This window comes from Syngnathoides biaculeatus, chromosome 6 (genome assembly GCF_019802595.1).
Source record: "Syngnathoides biaculeatus isolate LvHL_M chromosome 6, ASM1980259v1, whole genome shotgun sequence".
Lineage (NCBI taxonomy): Eukaryota > Metazoa > Chordata > Actinopteri > Syngnathiformes > Syngnathidae > Syngnathoides > Syngnathoides biaculeatus.
In genome coordinates this window covers 17,250,057-17,275,992 of record NC_084645.1, presented here as the reverse complement: position 1 = coordinate 17,275,992, position 25,936 = coordinate 17,250,057, and the positions used below count along the sequence as shown (strand labels likewise).

General features: G+C 41.7%; 2 long non-coding RNA genes across 2 annotated transcripts; one reads left to right on the top strand and one right to left on the bottom strand.

The window, feature by feature from the left end:
- Window positions 1-1,607: 1,607 nt before the first annotated feature.
- LOC133502252 (uncharacterized) lies at window positions 1,608-18,464 on the bottom strand. The gene is made up of 3 exons (XR_009795413.1): window positions 18,262-18,464; window positions 5,187-5,274; window positions 1,608-3,810 (listed from the first exon to the last, which is right to left on the bottom strand). It is a non-coding gene; the product is annotated as an uncharacterized LOC133502252 (long non-coding RNA).
- Window positions 18,465-18,629: 165 nt separating this feature from the next.
- Window positions 18,630-19,438, top strand: LOC133502360 (uncharacterized). The gene is made up of 3 exons (XR_009795467.1): window positions 18,630-18,715; window positions 18,905-19,126; window positions 19,377-19,438. It is a non-coding gene; the product is annotated as an uncharacterized LOC133502360 (long non-coding RNA).
- The last annotated feature ends 6,498 nt before the right edge of the window (window positions 19,439-25,936 follow it).

The window sequence follows — 25,936 nt, the reverse complement described above, 5'->3', positions numbered from 1 at the left end:
CTCCCATGACCCTTGTGAGGATAAGAGGCTCAGACAATTGATGGGTGGGAAAAAAATTGTGGATTTTCTGTATGATTCACTGAGACACTTGATGGACACAATTCTAATCTTCCATTTCTGACATTCACGTGAATCTTAAACTAACCAATTTTGGTATTCTTTTAATGAGTAACTGCATTTCATCATGACTATCTTCATTATAAAGCTTTTATGGTTTCAATAAGTGCTTGTGTGTGTGTGTATGTGTGTGTGTGTGTGTGTGGTGTGTGTGTGTGTGTGTTTTTATCCTTTATATTAGTGTTGATCTCCTTCTCATTAAAGGAAATTGAAGCACAAAACAGAGATTGATGTACAACAAACCTTTTAAATTCGATCTTGTAAAACAACTGAGTGCTGGTGTAGATCACAGGCAGACAGAGTATAAATAATCAAAATGGTACTTGGCAAAAAGCCTTTCTAGATATCTAAAAGGTACGATGTCCAAGGTTACTGCATTAAAACACTATTTCAGATTGTCGGCTGGCGCTGTGATACTCTTGTATCTCTCTCTCTTACACGATACTCTTCCATTGGTCAAAAGTACACACTATGGAGACCTCTAAGTTTTAAGGTGCAACTCACTCTGTGTCACTGCAGAAGTACGACACGTGGGTCCATTACCTCACTTGAACACGCTCTGCAGAATCATGAGTTGAAAGACCACATGCAAACTTAATACAAGAAAAGTGAACATGTTGAACAGTAGTTTGAAAAAAAAAAAAAAAAGATTCATTTCAACGATGTAAAGTGTTTGCTCCACTTGGTGGTGGGGAATGAAAGTTTTTTTTTTTTTTTTATTTTTTTTTTTTTTTTATTTTGACTGTAGTTATTCGCTGTCAATCAGGTCATTGATTTGTCATGGACACTGTCCACTTCTCGCACTGGCTCCTTTACAGCTTTGGTCGTAGCTCTGCCATAAGCATCTCTACAGCTCCTCGGTTTTGAGCTGCTGGATGCATCCTTTCGCATCATCGTCTCGGTGGAAGGCTTCAGACTTTTTCACAGTCCCCAATCCGATCCCTGAGGCTACCGTTGGGGACTTGTTTCCACTCTGCTGAGATGACGAAAGACATCCTGTAGCTAATCCCCCTCTTACTGTTTGTTGTCTTAGAATATCTTAAAAAAAAACTATGTATGTTTGATGCATGATTATAATTAAAAACAACCATAAAAAAATAATTGCAGATGATATAACAATTGCAGAAACAGGAAAGAGGGGATGTTTTTATGGATTCATACATGGACATTTGTTTCTAACTATTATTTCAAATTTTGGCTGTATTTTTGTGTAGTTGGAAATCGAAATAGTTGGAAATGACAACACCACAACAGCTGTTTCAAAAAACAACAAATTTATCATGTAGCAGTAAAATTTCGACAGTCCAAACTTGGATATTTTAGCCCACTTTTCACTTGAGAAAACACCTTGTGGTTAAAAAAAAAAAAAAGAAAAACATTGCGCATTCAATATAACAATTGCAGGAAATGGAAAAAAGGATAATATTAATATTAATCCATACATGTGCATAAATTTTTTTTTACCATTATTTTAATTTTGGGCTGAATTAGCATGTAGTCGTTCTCATTACAAAAACAAATGTAACTTCAGTGTGAATTGAATGGGTGCAACACACGCATGCACACAAAGCATGACTTCATGTTACGCATACAAACAAACATGAGGCGCCGTGTTTACCAAAGTAAATGTAGCCTCTCATGGTGGTCTCAACATAAATATTAGAAAATATTGGCTCCGGTTGCACAAAATTCTTGAAACTGCCACAAATGTGTCATATTGAGATTTACACGAGGGGCCAGTGTCTCTTGTACGCTCACATAGACACAGTAACATCCTGGTCTGCATGCATTTGTAGAATGTCACGCATGTGTTCTGACCATATTTCCATAAGTCTCATTCGTTTTTGTAAAGCCAATAACGGTATACAAAGATTGGAGTTAACATCAAATGTAAATTTGACAGTATAAATGTAGCCCAAGTGATACAGGTACTGTACATTCCAGCATACACATCAGTGCATGTGTCACTACTTCACTTCAATTTGTTGTAAAGAAATCACAAGTTCCGTTTAATATATCCCCTTCCTTGCCCAAATGCTTGGCTTTGTCATAAGTAATTTACTGAAGATTAAAGCATAAGTGACAGAATTGTGAAGCTCCACTCCTGGCCGGCCCTTCCACGACTGAGATCAATTGAACTGAGAAAGGATCACTTCTGAGTGATCCAATTCAGTACATTCCCTCCAAAGATTTGTTCATCTGTACAAAAACTGCTCACATTCGAATGAAGCAACACAAGCTACTGTGTACATCACAACTCTCTGTCTGTATTGACCTTCGAAGTAAATGAAGCAATTTTAACTGGAATAATCACCCTGCTGCTTCTGATTGTAAATCCTCCAACAGGTAAACAGAAATCCTTCAGGTACTGAGAGCCACCTGGCCGTGTTTGGTATGGAGAGGCGACGAGGGCAATAAAAAGGCTCATTGCAGGTGACAGCCTCCTCGGGGCACTCAGCCAACATAAATGCTGATAGCTCATTCATTCTGGAGCACCGATTCGTATTCATTACCGTAGCAAGTCTGTCCTGTAACAGGACAGCTTGACAGAAAATGAAAATGAAGACCCAAAGGTGGTAAGCCAACTATGTGCCAGAAACAAACACATGTCTGTGTGACTTAATTCATTGTGATTGTCGCAACTTAGACACAGGAACAACAAAATACTTGTGTGGAGAGGATGGTTGACAAGTCATCTTAAAAAGAGCTTGTGTAAAAACGCAGGTCTTAACGGCGTCATCGCTGATTAAAAAAAATGTCAAGCTGGAAACAATGGGAGTGTGTCTCTGCGTAATAGCTTTTGCCACTGATATTTGAATGTATGACACTGCCACTTAGTGTTTCAAAGCTGACACTAATCTTTAACATTCTTAGGAATCTACCCATTTTCAATAGCCTACCACTTATTCTGTTCGTGGTAGCAGGAACCTGGAGCTTATCCTGGCTGACTTCAAGCCAAAGTTAGACAGCCTACAACCTGGACCAGTCAGTTGCAGGGGACATAAACAGAGAGACACATCCAATCATTCTTACATTCCAACTGTCGCTGAGTGGGATGTGAAACCATGTTGCCTGGACTGCAGTCAAGCAAAAGTACAGTACCATTACACCACCAGGAATGTAGCGGTTGTGTGATGGAGGTTAAAACCCCAGCTACACTTTCAAGCCGTTCTACTTGAGGAGTTGTGTTTAAATGGTGGGTTCATTTCAACAAGCTAAAAATGAAGGATCTATCTTTGAAATGCTTACAGGTGAGGATGGGGCAAAATATCTTCCCTAGTTCTACATTCTGCCACATTGGGGAAGACCGTGTAATTGCCCAAGTCACTCGCACAGGTAGATCATGATGAGTTTGTGTCATTTGTTATTTGTAGAGAATCATAATTTGTAGAACAATTATGTGAAATTGATTAATTAAAAAAAAAAAGATCCCAGCACCTTTATGTTTTGCATTTATAACATGTCCTACTTTTAAAAAAGCTGTTGGTCCATCACTTTTAATTAGAAATATTTAATCTTGAAATCGTTATTCAACGCATTTAATCTTATTGTATTATCTGTTGACTCGTTTGAGTCTGAAAATTCTTGTTGGCTTTTTACTTGCTTTCATTCTACATCTATTCCTTACAAGCTGCAAATGTAGGAAGATGACCACAGGGGATCACTCAAGGTCCCTTTTGAGGTCATGACAGACTGTAAAACAAAGAATGGAAACAAAAGAAAGACCCTGAAATATAGCGAAAAAGAGTCAATCCACTGAGTGTCAAACAATTGAGGATAGCAGATAAATCGGGCAGGAGGTATACTAAGAAACTAAGATCTGATCACACTACAGACATTTTTTGGGGTCAGGTACTCAAGCCAAGAAAATGGAACCTATTGTAGTATATATTTAACATGTATTTATTCAACACAATAAATCACACCACCATTAACTGTTAAGGAGTTGAGGGGAGGCTACAGTGGATATAAAAAGTAGACACAAATGTTCAAATGGCAGATTTTTGTGATTTCCAAAAATAATCCCAGGAAGATAAGTACCTTTTCCCCCAATAATAGTTGATATATAAGGTGCAAAACTAAAAGAAAAAGTATGAGCTACAGCAACAGCAAAAAGGGCCATTTTCACCTAGTGGTGGTTTGTGCACAAGCTAGCTACTCGCATTTTTGGGAATGTGAACTTGTATTGGACACACAAAAAGCCATGCAAGCACAAACAGAACATGTAAACTCCGCATCAAGGAATAAATAACACAAATCTTTGGATTTGATTTGTGTCATTTAATAAATCTTTTACAGCTGGAGATGATAATTTGCCTTGTTCTCTTTTTCAGCCGTGCATTAGCAAGATTAGAGCTACCTGGAGGCTGTTTTCCCAGCTCTGATAACTAACAGATGACTGTGAAAGATGGATAGAGAAGAAAAATCATCATGGCTCTGACAGATCTGAAGGATCAAAGAGACCTCACAAGGTGCTGATGAAGACCGTTTACATGAGCTTGGCATTGCTTTTAATTCTCTTTATGTATCAGTGAAAATGGATATAAGGGAGACTCACTTTTGGTCTTTGAGTATAGATTTATTGGATGGTTTTCTTTTTGTTTGAGGACTATCAGATGGCTTTCAGACAAATAAAGGCAGTCTATGAAATGTGATAACTAAAATTTGGACATTAAAATTCTACTCAATGCCTCTCGAATCTGATCTTGTTATTGTGAGCTTCAATGAAAAGGCCCCCTCAGATAAATGCACTCATAAAAGAAGAGTACACCGAGCAAATCAATGATTGGCACTCCAAGGACATCGAACCTCAAGCAGCTAAAAACACGTTCATACTTCCTCCCCTTGTGTCAGTTTTAACAGCGTCTTGGTTTGATATGATTGGGCGATAAGGACTTTGTAAGTATTGCTGAGTAAATCAGACCAAGACAGTGAATACCTTATTGTCATTTAGAGTTGTTGACAAGATGAAGTGCAGATTCAGTTGTGCCTTTTCTGACTTTTTTCATTCAATAAATAGATTCCTTAAAAAGAAAATTCATGGTAATAGTACAGTGTATCTTAGTCACCTGTGATAATTGGTGAGTAATTGGTGGTCGTCTTCTTCTTCTATTTCCTTTCGGCTTGTCCCGTTAGGGGTCGCCACATTGTGCCCATCTAAAGGGAGTAATTGGTGGTGATCCTTGAGAATTTAATCATATAAAACATTTCTGTAGCAAGCCAACTTCTATCCATCCATTTCTTTGCCACTTAATCTCACAAGGGTTGCGGGAGTGTTGGGGCCTCAGCTATCTTCGGCCAGCACTGAACTGGTTGCCAGCCAATCGGAGGTCACATACAGACTAACAACACTCACAATCACAGAGGCAATTTAGAGTCTCCAATGAAGGTATGTTTTTGGGATGTTAGAAGAATCCGGAGTATCCAGAAAAAAACACACCCAGGCACAGACAGAACTTGCAAACTCCACACGGGCGGGGCCAGGATCTGAACCCGAGTCCCAAGAACTGTGAGGCCAATGCTCGAACCAACTGTGTGTGGGAACATTACCTCCACCACTCCCAAAATTCCCCCACATTTTCCAGTATCTATGGTGTTCGTCTCAAGCCCTGAGGATGTCCATGTGTATATAAAGTAGTACATAATTTGCTTTATACTTCGATTGACATTTCTCATACGAGAGTAGTACAAAGCTCTCCAAAAATTTGATGCACCTATCCTGTCCATCTCAGAAAACATTGTTCATTTGCATATTTTCCATGTGGGCCTTCCGTTGTTATATTCTCTGCTTGTGCCGCTTCCACCAAGCGCCAGTGGATGTGAAGGAGGCACATGACTCAAAGGGCCTGGTGCTTGTTGAGTCATCTCTATGTTGATGCACCCGTTTCAGAGTTCTTGGCCTGTTGGGAGAAAGCTATAGCACTGCAGATGCTTTCTACTACCTCTAAAGGAGGGTACTACTTTGTAAATACACGCTTGCACACAGACACTTTCCATTACGTCCATTGCTGTTTCATATCCACAGTTTAGCACATTGATCATTCAGTGGAAAGAGATGCAATCATTGCAGTCTGATGTAAGGCGGCAATGTCTAGAAAATATATTGACACACAAAACATTCACAAGTGCAAGATGAATGAAAAAAACAAGTACACTATAGTACAGTAGTTCCTTCCCTTCAGTGACATGCACAGTGAGTGCCGTGATCGATGGCCACACAATCCTGTTTGAATGCCCCTCCTGAGTGGATACCTCATCTGCCTTATGAGTGTAATTCATGACGTGACTGAGCTCGTAAAATAATGTACTGGTATAGCAAATAAATTTCGCCTATTGAACTTGGGCTGGCACTTGGAGCCGTGGGTTTTGTCCTTGCAGTTGTGGATTTTGTCCAGGTACCCTGGTTTCCTCCCACATCTCAACCAATGCATGGTAGATGAATTGAAAACTCCAAATTGGCCTTTGGTGTGAACGGGAGTTTGAATGGTTATTTGTTAATATGTGCCCTGCGATTGGCTGCTGACCAGTTCAGGGTAGACCCTGCCCCTCACAGAGTCAACTGGGATAAGATCCAGTGAGGATAAGAGGTACAGAAAATGGTTGGATGGATGGGTTAAATGATTTGAAATATTGTTATTTCATTCCAGCACACACACACACAAAAAAAAACAATAAAAAACACCACCATTGGTTGAATTTCAAAAGTGGGGGGCATTGTTATCCATCCATGCTGGAACTTTTCCAAGCAATCTTTGGGTGAGACACCCTGAACTGGTCATCAGCCAATCACAGGGCAGATATAAACAAATGACCATTCAAACTCCTGTTCACACATATTTACACCTACTGGAATTTTAGAGTCTTCAATCAACCTACCATGCACGTTTTAGGGATGGGGGGGGGGGGACCAGAGCACCTGTTGGCATGGCATGCAGGCATGGGGAGAACATGCAAGGTCTACACAGCTAAGACCACATTTAAAACGGGTTCTCAGAACTGTGAGGTGGACGTGCTAACCAATTGCTCACTGTGCCGCCTGTTGTCGTATAAAATATAATTAGAAAAAAATAATTAAAGAAAATGTAAATAAACTAATGTAATGTAAGAGTTGGTACAGGTAAAATTTCAGTATAATAGAGTAACAATAAGGTTATAGATTTTCTTTATGCAATGTGGTGGAATATCTGTTAAACTGTGTGTGCTGACTGTATTTTATTTTGGAGGAATTTGTATTTAAATTAAATGTGTTTGATTCATTTGTGAAAATGAAATACTTCTGTTTGTCATTTTATTGTTGTAACCATTGTTTAAGAAGGACAGAAAATGACGTGTTGAGGAGACGAGAGAGAGAGAGAAAAAAAGAAAGGATGGTGTGACCTGGAGTGCAAGGGGCAAGTGGTTGAAAAAAAAAAAGGACAAAAGAAAGTGAACGGTGGACATTTATCAAAAGTTGAGCAACGTGTTCGACATGGACTGTTGAAAGTTCAACTGGGATAGTGTGTTATTTGAGTGGACTACTCAAATTACGCTGTAACGTGGTGGAGTTAGCCGCTACCACGGGGCTAAGTGCATGCATGGGACTTGGCTTGGGCACGAGCAACCACGTAAGCTCGCAAGGCCTGTGTTGGGCCACGTGGAAGAAGATGAGGATGCTAGCATCAAGCTAACATAGCTAGCGACGTCTGTGTTTGGACTTCAAGGAAGAAAGAAAGGACGAGGACCATGAGGACGCTGGACAGAGGAAAAACAACCTTCACCTTTCTTCACTCCTGCCTTGGGAAGCACCGCAGTGACATTGGAGTTTGAATTTCGTTTGTGTGCCGGCTATATTCATATTTGTTTGGGCCCTTAACTTAGCATGTGTTCATTTTGTACCTGTTATATTGACTTTGTTTATTTGACTGTTGTGTATACATGTTTGATTTTCTAACCTTTATTTTGTTATTAAATGTTCACATATTTTGTTACCTAACCAGGTCTATTCTTTGACTATCTGCAAGACAGTTAAAATAGTGGTGAGTTTATCTGGTAGCTTGATTATTTAAATTAGAATAATATTAACTCATAAGGGGAAATATTATTTCAGAGACTTTTTGATAGAGAATTAAATCCACAAGTAAAGAGTAAAGTTGTAATAGACATTTAGAGTAATTACCATTGAGTTAATTTATTAGTTTCGTACTTTGGAGTAATGAAAGAACTCAGGTGGCTACCTCATTGAAGTATTTCATACTAGAGAGGCGCTACACTAGCATGTGAAGTATGGTTAAGTGGAAAGTCACACACTCAGTGACAGTATATTTGTGTGTTGAGGTGTGCCTTTTAAAGGGGGTGGCCAAGTGACTGACTCCAGCAGCTGAAATGAGTCCTTTCGGTCATTTTAAAATTATTAGCTCAATCTTAGCCTTGGCCCTTTTATAGTTAGTCCCTTTCAATTAGTGAGTGAACATGCATCTTCAGTTTTTTAAAACTTTTTTTCATTTATTTTAGGGTTGCGATTTCTGAAGTTATCTTCTGACTGAAATTTTTGATCAAATGATGACTCGTAACTCGGAAAAACTCGTCAATTCTCTCACTTGTGGGTGAAAGCTGCTCTCTATGTCATAACCAGGACTCGAGGGGGGACCCAAATGCACGACTCGGTGGACAGGAAGGCAATTAGGAGAAAGTCTTTATTCGTTCCAAAGTCGGTAACCGGGGAGTCAGTCAGCACAAGCAGCAGGAACAGGAGTGACAGGCTTACGGTGTTAGTCAGGAAACAGGCGTTGGTAGGTACACGGGAGGTTGACGTCAAGAATGCAGGAGTGCGGGAACTAGGCATGGGTGGCGACGATCTGGCAAAGACAGATCGTCCGTTGGGTCCTATAAATACCGGGGTTAATCACTGCCGATGAGGCGCAGGTGTGCGCCTCCTAATCAGTGCAGGTGTGCGGGAACACTGTATTATTTAAATGTAGAGAAAGTGGATTTTTTTTCCGTTGACGCTTTCCTGAGTTCTCTATTTAGGCTTCCCCAGAAGAGTTCTGCATTCGAATTAAACAAAGAGACTGCCCAAAACCAATTCCAGGATCATATTCCTTCACTTGTAGTGTAGTCTAGTGTAACCCGCCCCCAAGGAAATTTTGTACAAAAAAATGTAGTGGAGTCGAAAACGTCCAACATGATAAACTTGAGTTCTAAAACACGAGACAAATTTGGTGTTAGGGACTTTTTTGTGTTTCTAGAATCGTACATATGGATCTGCTTGTATGATGGATGGACTGTGTGCATTTGGGTTAATTGAACACGGTTTATTGTACATAATTAGTACTACTCTGATGATACCTGTAATGAGTCAGTCATCACTTGGTGATTAACATCATTAATCTCTTCTGGCTCTCTAGTCTTCTGCTTTCTTTCAGTCATGTTTTTTTCTTTTGGATTAGGAAGATTCTTGACCATCTCTAATTAACCCCTCTGAGATTGATGTTTCATTATGTTTACTTTTCAATGGGCTGACGTTGATGTTATCCATCCATCCAAATAGACGTATATCAACATTGCGGCCAGAGCTTTACGCTGACACCAGCCAACCAGCCCAATGTCCTTTGATTTCAGCATTTGGGAGTAACATTGCGTCTCGCACAATCCAGAGTGGCAGGTTTAGTTTTATCTGAGCTATGCCATGTGTTGTGGCTTTGATGATGATATTCTTTACTTTACAGAGCAATGACCAAGCATTATCTACTAGACCGTACAACGACACGACCCTAACTTAACCATGACAACGAGACAAGTCATTCACCATACACCACAAGACCAAAATCACTGTGTTTGAATTCATAAACCAACAGTTGGTGAACAATAATAAAATAAAAAATGGGGTGGATGAACACTATCTGCTGCTACTATTGCTATTAGGGAATAATTAGCATCTAATAACAATAAAATCCATTAGTTGGTCAATTATTTACACAAGGCCACTCACCATGTTGAGGATTCCACCATCAACTTCAATTTCCCAACACCTGACTGCACTACAAAATAGTTATTTATTTATGCATCCATTAATTTTTGATACCACTCATGCTCACAAGGATCATGTGCATGCTGGAGCTTATCCCAGCTATATGTGGGTGAGAGGAGGGGTACACCGCAAACTTGTCTCCAGCCAATCACAGGCCGCATATAAACAACCATTCTGATGGATAGATGGTTGGATTTTGTCTGCCGAATGCAGGAAGTATTACCCTGACCACATTGATATAAAATACCTCTTAATAAGTCAGAAACAGTAAACAACTGCCCGCATGCCATCATTGATAGAGTTAACAAGAATACGAAGCAGCTCGTCACTTCAACTTTTTTAAAAAAGTTGTGGCAAGTTTAAAAAAATTACTAGCAAAGAATGTTGCCAGAAACTTTCTGGAAATCTGGGGAAACCAGATTATATTTCTCTTGCTGTAGGGAAATCAACTGATTGTTCAGACATGGCCCGGATGAAGTGTAAGTCTAAAATGAAGCTACTTTTCTTTAATATTATTTTTCTATTTTAAAACAGAGTCACTGAAGTCTCTATAGTGGTTCAGATTCAGAAGTCTGATATGTTCTTTTTGTAGCATTAAACATTTATGTAGTTTTTTTTTGTTTTCTTTGTTGTTGTTTTTTGCTGCACACAGGGATGAAACACGTTTAAAAATGTTGTAAATCCAGTTCTTTAATCTAGCTCTAATCATATAAAACACAATAATTGAACATCAAAATTGTGGCTCTGGGAATCCTTTTACCCACGATGCCTACTGAGCAAATACGTTTGTCAAACTCATATAAAATAAAGGAAATCAGAAATGAACATTGTCGACAGAGAAATTGCAATTTTTTTTTTTTAAGTTTGATAATGTTACCTCATCAACATACGTATCCCCAAAGTTTGTGAAGACCCCAATTTCAAATGTTTGATGAATATCAAAAGATTTTTGGATGTCATCTATATCGAGATATGTGGGAAAGTCTTGGGCTTTTTTGAAAATATTTACCACACTTGTGAGGGACCCTTCATGAAATGATTTCCTTCTCTGGGCATGTCAAAATCATTAAATTTGGATGGAATCTTTATCTTTGTGAAAATAATCTATTTCATGATTTTCTGTTGCACTGTGTGATGACTAGATAAAGTCACTAAGACTGACTAAAGTGAAGTACTCCGTTCTTCAGATGAGTTCAGAAATTAATCTTTATTCAAAATGCACTTACCGTTTCATTTATATCAACTAATATAGTATTTCTCCCTTTTAAATTCAGGATATGAACGTTAAGATGATTGAATATGTGTCTTAAAATCTTATTTTATAAACAAATCCCTCATCCAGCATCTGCAACAGATGGTCATTGGCCTCATGTCGTTACGGAATAATAGCTCACCGTGCACAGCTGACTAAGTGTTAAAGATGGAAGATGATCTGATAAAATTTATAATGGAACTTACTTAGTCCATGATATTTTTCAATGCGCCCTCAAAAGTCGCGAAAAGAGGAGGTGTTGTGACCAAGTTAAGAGAGAGAGTGCAATCTGTAAATGCAGGATATGATTTTGGGACTTTTCACTGTATTTTGCACCAGGAGGCTTTGTGTTGCAAGTTCTTAAAATGGATAACGTCATGAAGGTACTCATCAAAACTATAAATTTCATCCGATCTAGAAACCTGAATCACTGTCAGTTTGACAGCCTTCTCAGAGAGAGCCCACATCCATGGTCTGCCACACCACACTGAGGCAAGGAGGTTAAGCCTAGGTGCTGTGCTGAGGCATTTATTTGATTCACGAGAAGAAATTGGACAGTTCATCGAAGAAAAGGGCAAAGTGGTGTTAGAATTTCATTCTGCAGAATGGATGCAGGACCTTGCATTGGTGGTGGATGAATAACTTGAACTAACAGCTGCTAAGGTGCAACAAAGTTCTGCAGTATTCTTGCACTTGTTTAGGGAACAGGATAGTCATTATTTCAGCCTGAGAAATGAGATCCTGATATAGTTCTGTTTTCTGTGATATGTGAAAGACAGGTACTGCGTGTTCTTTTTCCTCAGAATTAAAAAAAAATGTTTTATGATTAATACAGATGTTGGGCTTGTACTAATTCGGACCATATTCAACCAAAGAAAATCAGATGGTAAAGCGTTGGCCTCACAGTTCTGAGTTACCGGGTTAAATCCCGGACCCTCCTGTGCCCGTGTGGGATTCCTCCGGGCACTGCGGTTTCCTCCCTCATCCCAAAAACATGCAAAATTAATTTGACACTCAAAATTGCCCCGAGGTGAGATTGTGACTGCAAATGTTGTCTGTCTCTATGTGCCCTGCGATTGGCTGACAACCAGTTCAGGGTGTACCCCACCTTATAAGCAGCTAAGAAAATTTATGAATGGATGCCATTCCCACACTCTGTAATTTAACTTCACACTTAATTAAAAATAATAAACAGGATTATTTAATGTGTTTAGCAAGATTTCCAATGATGTCAACTTTTTGAAAATAGGATAAAGTTATTGAAGTTCTGGACATATCTCTTCTAACTTTCTGCACTTTGGTTTAGAATCGTAAAACAAATGACCTTTCAATTGAAAATAGGGGTGAAGTTTATGCATATTAAAAAATTTTGCTCATGTGTCATGAATCGGATGGTGATGTTCCACATATACTCAACTTGTGTGCAGAGTAAGAAAACTTGTAAAGATTCATTAGTGAATGAGACCCAATTACCTTATTAAGTGGAATTCCCCTGTTGTTTTGTCACAACGCCAAGATGTTCTATCAAATGAAGTCAGTGTCCAAAAAACACAAAGTTTAGCTGTTGCAGTCATCTGTACGTTCTTCCACTGCCAGCAGCATAAAATCAGCTGCCTTCAGTTTATTGAGAGAGGTTATGAAAACATCTGTGGTCAAAGCTTTGTTGAATGGCTTTTCTTTTTAGTTGGGAAGTGTTAGTGTTACTGTCCTAGCCCCTCTAAAGCTGATTGTCATCCCCACTTACATTTTATTTCCCACAAAATTCCTGCCATCTAATCTAAGCCTTTTATAAAGTTGGAGCTCAACATTATTGCATATCATAATGCTGTCTGCACCCTTAAGCTTCTAACATTCCACAACAGGATTCTTGCTTGGACCGTTATGACCTCCTAGTTGTATTTTTATTCCTAAAAGGAACTGTGTTCAAAAAGAGTAAGAGACAGAGAGATGGAACAACAGACAGACAAACAGGGGCCTGATTTCAGCCACTTATCCCTGATACTCCAGCATAAAGAGCTCCACCTGTGCTACCATCTGATAAATGAGCTGACAAGTCTTCTATAAACTCACATTTTTCCTATATAGAGAGGAATAGGAAAAAAAAATAGGCACATTAGAAAAGGAAGCAGAGAGCAAGAAAATAAGGAAATGACTATGTGATGGGGGCTATTTTTAGAAAGCCTGTAATGTGCTCTGTTAGCTTGACTGGGTTATGGGGTTGGTTGACGGTGAAGACACTGAGGTCCAAAGCCTTACCTTAATTTGGCTAAGATGCACATTTTACATTAGGAAAAAAGTCATGCCTCACCATCAAACAAAATGTCACATATTGAACTAATGATGCACTCGTCTTAATTCATCACTAATTTACTTTCTTACAAATATGCATCCTTTTAGTGGAGCTATTATGAATGGCAACAGCTGGATACATATGTTGATTTTATCCTCTGCCACCTGAAAGAAGACAATTACATTGTTCTGCCTGTCGCGGTACGCCCCTGGTATAAATAGATGAACAAAGATACATTATATGTAATAAATATGAAATATTAGACCAAATAAATGAAATCTGATGATTCCCACACTACACTTGATGATCGTTCATGACACACTAATGGGTCATTGGGAGTCACTGAGCGAAAGAGTAAGGCAAAGATAATGCTTTAGTAAACCATACATCAATTTTCACAATAGGTATATAATATTAATTGGAATTCACGGTAAATAAAGCTGTATGTTAGTCGTCGGTTTTGCCACGGTACATACTGCTGACTTACTGTATAGTCTGTGTCGAATCAATTCCCATTTAACGTGATTGACAAGCAAACTGTCGAATGGAGAACATTTTTTTCAATACTCTGTGTGTCAGGATGAGTTCTAACTTTCCTGCTACCCTGAGCAGGATAAACGAAGGATGGTAAGCAAGATGTTACTCATCCAACAATTCTTGGTGGTGTCAAATAAAAAGGCCACTATTATAGTAATTCACTCTAGTAACAGAGAGAAGCTTTTTAACACAACTCAAAGGCTGCTTTTCACTAAATGGTGAGAGCATCTGTTGACAGACGCTCTTATTGCCTTCCGTCTGTACTTGCTCCCACAACGCAAGCCATCTTGCAATTATTTGGTTCTTTAATGGCATCCAGGGATTCGGTAAACATACATTTGCTGTCAGCTCAACCTCAGGCTGTATTTTCATCACTTCAGACTTTTTGACTCTAACTTAAAATTGAGTAAAGCCAAAACATTGGACACGGGTGTACAATTCAAAAGTCTAAACGAAAACCAAAATAATAAAATTTTTTAATTAATACCTCTCCCTCGAAATTTAACCTGATTAAAAAGGGGGAACATTTGATACAGTCCTTGTATTGGAAATCATATTGCGCAAGTGGGCAAAACATTGTTGTTGGGCTGTTTATTGAGATAAAATAACAATATAGAAAAATGAAAAGTAATACGGCAACTTTGAAGAAGCCAAAGACCCCAACAAAGACAGGACTCGACTGTTTACTGAGAAGTACCCTTTAAGGGTTAATGAAGGTCTGGCCGTCTCAGTTTGTTGATTGAGTACATCAAGACGATTGTAAAAATCTTGGTTTATAGTGGATTATCTCCTCCATTAATCGTGCCTCAGTGAAAACATTCATTTAAACTCACTGGCCTTTTCACATTTCTCCATGAAGTTGATTTGTAGGGCATGGAGCACAACGTTTTTGTATTAGCCAAACCCTGCAACTTCACGACAAGATTTTTCCACAATTGTTGTATTCAGAATGTACTGTACATACAGTACAGCGACAACTTTAAAGCAGATGGAGAACTGACCTTTTGGTTGCCTTTATACAAATATTTGCCTACATGAAGGACCCATCAAACACAAAATTGCACAATCAAATAAATCTTTGGAAAATGTAATTCCCACAGATTTTATCTAGATTCCTGCACCACAATTTAAGTAAGGATTCAGGCGGTCTGGAACCACTGATATCCTGTGTGCAGTTTGTCTTTATGCTCGAGTGCAACCCATGCAAAAATGGACCAATCATGAGATGTAATCTCTGCACTATACAACGCATAGTAAAAAAAAATTCCATATGCACGTCAAGTGACGCATAGGTGCCACACAGCCCCATGTGTCGCTCACGTGATGCAATGCGGATGCTGTCGTCCATGCAAGCGTGGGTGTATAAGAAGCCCTTAACGCTGCATGTTCTCCCTGTGTCCGTGTGGGTTTTATCTGGGTACTCCTTCCTTTTACAACCCTAAAACAGGAATGTGAGGTTAATTGAAGACTCTTAATTGTGTGTAGGTGTGAATGTGATTGCAAATGGTTGTTTGTTTGTTTGTTTGTTTTTCGATGTGCCCTGTGATTGGCTAGCGATCATTTCAGGGTGCACTGCGTAACATATAGCAAACTCTGCAGATAAGATGAAAAACTTTCGCCTAATAACTCTGCAACAGTTTGACATGACCTGTAAGACAAAACATATGATAGGAGAGGCCAAGTGGAGTCCAACAATGGGTGGGCTGTCAGGCAGAATATGTCCGACTCCAGATTGAAAAAGAACATTCACACTTAGCACACACTCATCCCCACCCCCACAAACTTTCATGACAGCTCTGACAGCTCCCATCCAACCTCCCACGGTGACTGAACCTGTAACAATGGCCATCATCACACCCATGAGTGTCTCCTGCTACTCAAACTAATTTTATCATTCACAAACCGGATGTGAGTTGGCTGTTCAAGTGACAAAAGTTCAAGAAGGCTTCTGGACCAGATGAGTGACAGTCTGCACTGGTGAACTGGCTCCAGTCTTCACTCAAATATTCAAAAGAACTGTGGAAGTCTGTGAAATTCCATCCTGCTTCAAACGCTCTCAGTACCCAGTTTTGCGACTGAGTGACTGTGGGCCTATTGCTCTGACATCTGTTGTCATGAAGTCCTTTGTACACCTTGTGGTGGACTATCTGAAGAATATTCAGGACCCCTGCTGAACTCCTTTCGCTGGTACCAAAGCCATTACTTTCAACATAGCTGTTGAAAAAAAAAAAAAGATCTAAGTGTTGAGTAATTCCCGATAACCAAAGGATATAAGACATTTCTTTTTTTTAGGAAACCACAGAATTGCTGTGAAAAAACACACGTCTGTTTTAATATACTAAATGGGAGTGGGGTGGGTAAAACTAAACTGTGTATGAACAAAGACAAAATTGATGAATACATAGAGGGAGAAGGAGTTGCAATATTATGGACTGATATTAACTATCTTTGGACAAACCCAATATAAAATCCAACAGAATTCACAAATTAGTGATCTTTTTTTAATGATGTTTCATTTAATGGCAAATTTTAATCCAAGACAGAAAACACTTCTCGCTATTTCTCCCCCTCCCAGCCACCTCGAAGCCTGTCACTGACACGTCTTCATTCTCTTGAGCACCATCTGGTAGCCAAATGGTAAAACATATCCTTGTGTTTCCACTTTGATTTCCAATCGCTTTCCTCCTTATCCCTCCTTTATGAGAACAGTTTTCAGTCCCCCCCCAACCCTTTTTTGCCACACAGGACGTCATTTCAATTCATTCGTCTAAAGTTTGTGCACCCATTTGTTTTTGTAAATGATGGTTCCATATGTCACCACAGCCATGAACACACACTGCACATATGCAATTTAAAATTTTTGTGCAGAGCAAATTTTATGACTATTCCTCCAATGGACAGACATTTTTTTTCACCTTTACGGCCTTGTATTACAGCACAATTTGTGTTGAGCAAGGTAAATAAATGATCTCCTCTGGTTTATCACTGTGTTCACATGGAGATTGCAGTTTATTAAATACAACACGTTGATCATGTTCATCCATCCATTTTTTAACATTCCATAAAAATAAATTCCAAACAGATAACAGCGGATTCAATCTGTGTGTAATGGATTTCCAAAATTTTCCCTAAAAAAAAAAAAAAATGTAAGATCTGTTATTTGGGGAAATGTTCCCAGATGGGAGGCATAGATTAGAATTAGATTAATTTTTCAGAATTGTACTGTATTACAATTAATTTGGTCTATACTAATATATAATAAATATAATATATATTTATATAATATATATATATAATAATGAGGGGTCTCTCCAATAAAAGAAGATATATGCATCTCGATAAATGGAATGCAATACAATTCAAGAACGGTCCATGTTAAAGTTGATCGCGTCAGATTCAGTCGAACGATTCGAATCAATCAAACTTTGAATAAATTACATTTTTCCTATAAAATTCAAATTACTTCCTCATTTTAGAGTTTAAACTTGCTGGGATATTGTGAATCATTGTTTTTTTCTGTAACATCTTCTTACATTTTCCATCAAAACTCAGCACTATTTTATGTAACCACGACAAGTCTCACAAAAGATCTAAGAGAAAGGGAGAAGGTCAAAGATGGAGATGTGGCTGCATCAGCAACATTAAATCAAGTTTTAATTTATTGACGAGGTGATTTCCCGATTCATGCTATATTGACTTCAATGCAATATGATTCATATGTCCGTGTAGTGATGCACTCTTCTAAATCAAAAACGTTATTCCAATTCAAATCGGTTTTTTTTACCCTCCTCTACTCCATCCATACGGCTCTCAGGGTTCATACTGTAGCTATCAAAATACCAATCATCCAGTGCTCTTTCTGGAGAAAACCACTAATCTCATCCAATCACTAATCTGAGGTCCAATAGCCAGCAACAGCTAGTAAGTAATAATTGAATTGCATTCCTTTGCGTTGAAAAAAAAAATATAATATTCCATGAAAACCAGGGCCTGGTAAACCCCTAACAACAAGAAAAATGCATAAAATGAAATAAATGGAAAAAACAGCGTTAGCCTCACCATTTTGAGGATCAGGTTTCGAATCAGAGTTTGCATGTTTTCCCGTGCTTCGGTGGGCTTTCTAAGGGCTCTCCGGCTTCTTCCCACATCCCAAAAACAGGCATTAACTAGAGACTATAAATTAGCCAAAGGTGTGATTGTGAGTGTAACTGGTTGTTTGTCTCTATGTGCCCTGCGACTGACTGGCTGTTAACCAGTCCAGGGTGTACCCTGCCTCCTGCCCAAAGATAGCTGGGATTGTCATTATCCTGCCGCTTCAGCACGAGCTGTGCGGCTGTGCTGATTGGGAGGCACACACCTGTGCCTCATGCGGCCTGATCATCCCCCGTATATATAGGACCCGGTGACAACTGGTCCTCCGCCAGTTCGTTGAGCTTTATGTCCCGTTCCAGCACTCTCGTATTCCTGACTGAACTTGTGTGTACCGACCTTCGTCCGTTCTCCGACCCACCCGGTAAGCCTGACTCCTTGACACTTCTGCCTGCGTTGATTGTTTCCCCGTGTACCGACTACTGCCTGTCCGCTCATCTGCTCTCTTCGTCCGACGCCTCAACAACCGCTGCTGCACCGGACTGCCTGCTCGATCCCCGACCTCGGCATACAATAAACGTGTCTCTTCTTGAACTACCTTGCGTCTTCCGAGTTCCTGCATTTGGGTCCTACCTCTCGTTCCGATGGGACGTGACAGGGATAGGCTCCAGCACTCCAGTGACCCTTGTGAGAAGAAGCATCTGAGAAAATGGATGGATGGAATGGAAAAAATCCGCAAATCGGGCCATCCACAGGTGCCAAACCACAACTATGCAGGTCCACTGGAGGTTAATCTCAGTCGTCCTCCGGGGCCTACTTCATCTTGGGGCCCGAGGTAATTGGCTGGCTCGGCTGCCCTGTTGCGGCTCCTCTGAATAACTGTCATCTTTCAAGTTACTGGGTGAGGGCTTCTTTGAGAAATAATTTAGAGGAGATGTCACACATCTTGAGCAGCTGACTCGATAAAAACAATTTATAAAATATGAGTTAAAGCAGCTTTTTATGTAGGGAAAAAATGTATTACTATTCACACTCATCAAAGCATTGCATTGATGTGGATTTTCTCGCACTTTAACATTATTCAGCTGTAGTATAAAAGTAGCTGTTGCTGCTCCAAGGGGGTCACCAGCAGGGCGACTACAGGCAAGTTACAATCCCATGCGTCACTTCACCTGTCTGTTTGCCTCAATAATTTTTAAGATATCACTCTATTTCCCTCTCTCTCACTTTCTCTCTCTCTGTATATACAACATCTTTTTTATCTTCACTTTAGGAATAGGTTTGGCGATAAGTGTCCCGAAAAATGTGTGCGCACATCACTGAGACACTGATTTTGCCAGCAGCACTGACTATGGTTCTCATTAGTTGACGTTAAATGTCTGGCATATGAGAGTAAAAGATGGTGAGCATAGTTAAGAAAATGTCAGTACATTATCACTTGTAGTAGAAGCACATTAGCATACGAGCACTGCTGGAGTATCCACCTGACAGCCTGTGTCTTGCTGAATTGATTTTGACTGTCTGTAATTCTTGAGGCTTTGGTATAGAATAAAATAGAATAAACATGTTTGAAAAGACCCCATCCAGACCTTCAAATGTTTGAGTTTTTGTCTATGGTTTCGAAACGATCCCCATTGATTAGAACATCATCATTTTAGCATTCGTATCGGTGTGAGGATGTTATCTGAGCCCCTGGGGTTCCTGTGACTAAGTCAAAAGTTAAAGTATCCGTCGTAGTCCTAAAGCATGGCCATGATTTTAGATGGCAAAAAAGTCTAGATAAGCTGTTGAGTGATAAATGGAAAATTCTAAAACTGTTCATGAATCTCTAGCACCTGTTTATTTTTATCATCACAACCATGTTTAATTTTGATCTAAATTAGATCTTGTTTTGATGTATGTATATTTTTTTTTCACTCTGAAGCAAATACAGCATTAATTTTGTTCTGTAAATTACGAATTCATTTTATTGTTAATATGCTGATTGCCATCATTTAAAATGAAAAAAAAATGGTAACATACTTCGGAAATAAAACAAACCCGCACAGATGAAAACATAACATTTTGGCAGAGGTTGTAAATTATTTTAAAGATCAAGTGTTGTCAAACGGATATTTGGCATATTATTAATGAAAAACCCACAGCCAATATGGTCCCATGTGTTTTTTCACCTCAAAACATGATTTTGACGTATACAGCTTTTTGTAACTCTCGCCATGAAAATCCTCTCAGGGTTTTTTTTCGAGAAGAAGCAGGAAGTGATGTAAAGGACAGCAGCCCCCCTCGTGGACTCGTTTGTTTCCAATAGTTTTACCTCTGGGAAGATAGCTCATTGTTCCTTCGTGTTAGCCAAAATGCCAGCTCATTGCATTGCTGGCATTGCTGAACCCCAGACTGGTGGCCATCCAGGCCACCAAACACAAGGCGTCCGGGTGGACAGATCAGGAGGACGACCCGGACGCCAAGCACCAGGGTCCCCAAGGGGCGATTCGGGCGGACGACCTCTGTGAGGAACCAAACGGCGAGGCAGGCCACAGCTCCGGACGAGGACCACCCATGCCGTGGTTGCAAGACGACCAGGGATTGGTCGCCACTGAGGCTTGGTCAGTAGGCAGCCGTGGATTGGTCACCAACGAGGCCAGGTCATGAAGCGGCTGGGAGCCATCTGGAGCGAATAGGATGATGGAGAGAAGGACCAGAGGCCATGACTGCCTTCCCGAAGTCTCTCCAGCTCCAGGGTGGCTCCACAGAACTCCCCAGCTCCTCCTGGACAGCAACGTGAGAAGGCGGCGACACCATCGCCTCCTCCTGGACACCAACGTGAGAAGGCGGCGACACCATCGCCTCCTCCTGGACACCAACGTGAGAAGGCGGAGGCAGCATCACCAACTCCACCTCCTCCTGGACGGGAGCATGAGGTGGCTGGGGAACTGTCGCCACCTCCTGGACAGGAACGTGAGAAGGTGGAGGCAGCATCACCAACTCCACCTCCTCCTGGACGGGAACGTGAGGCGGCTGGGGAACCGTCGCCACCTCCTGGACGGGAACGTGAGGCGGCAGTGTCACCGTCGCCACCTCCTAGACTGGAACGTATGGGCGTGCCCGTCGCCGACAGAGCAGAAACGGGGAGCGACCACGGGCTGGTCGCCGACAGAGCAGGAGTGTGGAGTGTCCGCGCGCCGGTCGCCACTGGCACTCCAGAGCACGGACGAGAAGCGGCAGTGGAGACGTCGCCACCTCCTGGACAGCAACGTGAGGCGGCATTGGGTCGGTCCCCACTGCCACGTGAGCTTGCTGTGCATCCGTTGCAACAGCAACGTGGGCGTGGGGCGGTGGCGAATCCGTTTCCAGGGCAACGTGAACGAGAGTCGGCAGAGAGTCACTCGAAACTGACACGTGGGCGTGTCTCGGGAGCGGGTCAATTCCAACTGCCGCGTGAACTCTGCTCGAAACAGCCAAAACCTCGACGCGGGAATGGGGAGGAGGCGGGTCAGTTTCCACAGCTACGTGCGCTTGGCGAGGTGGGGAGTTCGTACTCACCGCGACGTGCACTTGACGAGGTGGCGAGTCCGTTCCCACCGCGACGTGCACTTGACGAGGTGGCGATTCCATTCCCACCGCGACGTGCACTTGACGAGCTGGCGAGTCCCTTCCCACAGCGATGTGCACTTGACGAGGGGGTGGGTCGTTTTCCACGGCAACGTGAACGAGAGTAGGCAGAGAGTCAGTCGAAACTGACACGTGGGCGTGTCTCGGGAGCGGGTCAGTTCCAACTGCCACGTGAACCTGCGTCAGCAGCGAGTCCGTCGCTGTTGCGACGTCAGCACAGCTCGGCTGGTTCTTCAATCCTTGCTGAACCTAGGCCCTGAGAGCCACCAATTTGGCGCACCGCCGCTCTATCTGTGCCTGCATTTCACGGCAGAACACCTTGAGATTTCGCGGCTCCTCCTCCCTCTGGGCTGGAAGCTTCGGCACCAGCTGCGGGTCTGCCGGTTTCATCGTTGCCGGCGAGGAGTGGGAGGACGGTGTCTTAGTTGCCGCACAGAGGGAGGCACAAGGGAGCGCTCGGCCGGGGCGTCTCCTCTGGCTGCCACACGGAGGTCCCGGGTAGATGGCCAAGCGGGTTCCCACAAACTGGTTGGTGTACTCGGACCTACCGGGCGAAGACGCTCGGGTGCTGGAAACGCGGGGAGGTGAAACAAACTGACTGGGATGAAAGATCGGACGAGCAGATTCATAATCAGAGTTGTACTCCGGCAGCCGGTCATACAAATCACGGTCCTCCTCATACTCCGAAAAGTCAGAGTCCAGAAGAATATGAGGAGCCGGACGGGTCGTGATCGGGACGTACTCTGGCAGAGCGTGAGACGAGGAAGCGGAAGACGTCAGGGAGCCAACCCGGATTTGACAGGCTTGGTCCTCCGGCAGACGGTCTACCTTGCGTCAGTCCCGGTGACGCTGGGTCTTTCCTGCTGGATCCTGTGATGGCCAGTTCGTTCTGTCACGACCCATCGGAACGAGAGTAGGACCCAAATGCAGGACTCGGAAGATGCAAGGTAGTTCAAGGAGAAACGTTTATTATATGCAGAGGTAGGGGATCGAGAGGCAGTCCGGTGCAGCAGCGGGAGTTGGGACGTCGGGCGAAGAGAGCAGATGAGCGGACAGGCAGGAGTCAGTACACAGGAGAACAATCAAAGCAGGCAGAAGTAACGAAGTAGTCAGGCTTACAAGGTTGGTCGGAGAACAGACGAAGGTCGGTACACACAGGTTCAATCAGGGATACCGGAGCACACGAACGGGACATGAAGATCAATGAACTGCCGCCAGCCAGTTGTCATCGCGGTCATATAAATCCACAGCATAATCAGGCTGCATGAGGCGCAAGTGTGCACCTTCAATCAGCGCACCTGCATGGACACCCGCACAGCTCGTGCTGGAGCGGCAGGATCATGACAGGACCACGTAATCGGTCTCTCTCATAACGTAACAAAAGATCTGCGTATGAAATATGTCAATGTGCGAGTCACCCAACCAACAATGTCTTGATAGTGTTCATCGCGTACTGCGGTGACTTTGAACATACCCCAAAAAGCAACATAGCTCGGCTCCACCTCCTCCTTATATGCCACCAGAGGCGCACAAACTCAGCCACACCGGCTGAGGCGCAGCGTTCGGCGGTCACAGCTTCTGTAAAGGCTGTTTGTCGGGCTTTGCGACGGGGGCGGCTCTGAAGAACCCAGCTGAGAATTTGTTACTCAGTTGCGTGCGCGCATAAAACACCCCGGCTCGACTGCGAGCACCCCCTATAGCACCACCGCTCAGCTCTGTCATAAGTCACACCGGCCGGCTGCAATGAGCCGCGATGGCTCATCTCCGCCGCAGGAGTGGATCGGACGGGATGCAGTTTGGCCGTGATCGGATATCATCTGAATATGGCTCGAAACAATAGGGGAATATTGCCCTGAGGGCTCGAAACAATAGTGTAATATTGCCCCGGTAACTTCACTCGGTTGTGTGGTGTTGTCCTTTTCGAAAAGAGAAGGGGCGTCAGAAAAATGCGAATATCTCTGTTGTTCAGCTTCCATAGTAACAGGCACTGCGCGTTTTCAACGGCGGAAGTGACGATGACGTCAAGGACAAAGGACGCGACTAATATGGCGACCACTTGGATGTCGAGGGACACTCAATTGTGCAACTTTGTGCATGTATGACGCACTCTCCGTTCACTTTTTTTTTGTACAGACATTGAAGGGAATACGGTTATATGTATTTTTTATTACAATATCTATTTTAGAATGTTTATAGGGATGTCAGTCCCACTTTAACTACTAGTGTTATAAACTTCATCGACATTTAAACATCGTTAAAATAGTTTGTAACAAAAGAAATACGGTCCCTAACCCTAATCCTTTATAAGCCCATACACTGTCCTAAAAAGTAATGCATAAAGTTCAAGCTTGTCAGTTTCAATCTGTCCACAGCTTGAAAAGTATTCATAACCACAATTAAAAGGAATTTATGAGGTGTTAGACCACATGATGTAACAATGTGCAAGTATATGTATAGGAAGTCAAACTGCACGGAAGCCAAAGAACAAATAAATATGCAGTAAATCTAATACATTGTTCCGATAGGACCATACCAGATTGGCCCTGAAACTCACTGTGCCAGTGTTTCAACACCAAGAGTAATATGGAATGAATTACGTTAAATTAAATTATCTCTGTAATTGCCTGTTACGGCTCATCCGCCTTCAAGGAGTTAAGAGTTAGTCACTCAGGAGGTCCCACGTGTTGGCCCACTTTATGTTCCTGTGTGTGCAGATTCACCAAAGAGCAGGGTGAATGCAGTTAGCATGTGTGCATCATATGGTAGATTTGTAAAGTCACTCAAACCCAAATGTATACATTGTTGAGGCAGTCTGGAAACCAGGAGTGAAGTCATAAATCTTCAACAAAGTATTTCAAGTATTTGGTATTTATGGCCCACAATGGAAGCCTCGAGTGTCATCTTGAAAATATATTTTATGACAGTTTGAAGAATTTTTGTTGTTGCCAAGTTCGGCAATTTACTCATTCACTGGTACAACAGCAACACATGAACCATAAATTAAAGTCAGTGTGCATTCTAAGGGGCTAGAGCTGTAAGCTAAAAAGAAAAGGAAATCACTTGAATGCAGCATGCCCATGTGTTCAATGAGAAATAAGTGGAATTTTGCAACAACAACAAAAAAAGTTATTGTTAGTAATGTATGTAATTGACACTCGAAATTGTGGCAAATTGTTGTATTTTTGTTTTCATATTAACATGCTAGTGTTTTTCTTCATCATATGGCAAATCTGTAACTCATCTTAATTGTAAAAGTGTTGATTTCCGTTAATTCATCCATCTGTTTTTTTGTAGCGCTTATCTTCACTGTGTGTGCTGGAGCCTATCCCAGCTATCTTTGGGTGAGAGGCTGGGTACACTAGGGTGAATCTAGTCCCCTGACATCTTTCAAAATCAACAAACTTCTTTCTGGAGGTGAGGTTCATCATGTAACAGCTGCGTTTCAAATTTGAACGAAATCGAATCATGTTTAGGGGTTCCTCATGGAAATCGAATTTTTCGAAATTAGTCGGATTTTGGTGAAAAATAGTCGATCAGCAATGCGGCCATTTTCCGGAAAAAAATTTCTAAGCTATCGTCAAGCGGCGTCGAGAACGTCAGGACATTCCAAGGAATGTTCAGAAGCACTCATGAAATCCTTGAGCAGGTTGACCTCTCAGTCCTAGTTGGTGTTTACCTCTCAGTTAACGCGAAGTCATTGAACTGTCAACATTGGCGGCTGCGAAGCAGAAAGACCTGCGGTATTTTTTGCTTGGGACTGTCCCATCCGCGGATGATAAAGCCATCAAAGGAGCCAAACTTCCTTCCAGAAAACAGATTCTTCTGTCATTCATTGCTACAAAAGAGGAATTCCAAAGACAAGACGTCGCCAAGCCTTTCAGGGAAGCCGCAAAATCTGTCGTTCAGAAAGTCGTGATTTTTACCAGAAAGCGAGGATACCAACTGTTGGGGAAAACAAGATGTCAGAGAAGGTTGAATCGTTATACGCTGATATGCAAGAGCTGATGAAAATTCCGAAAGATCGACGATTGTCCAG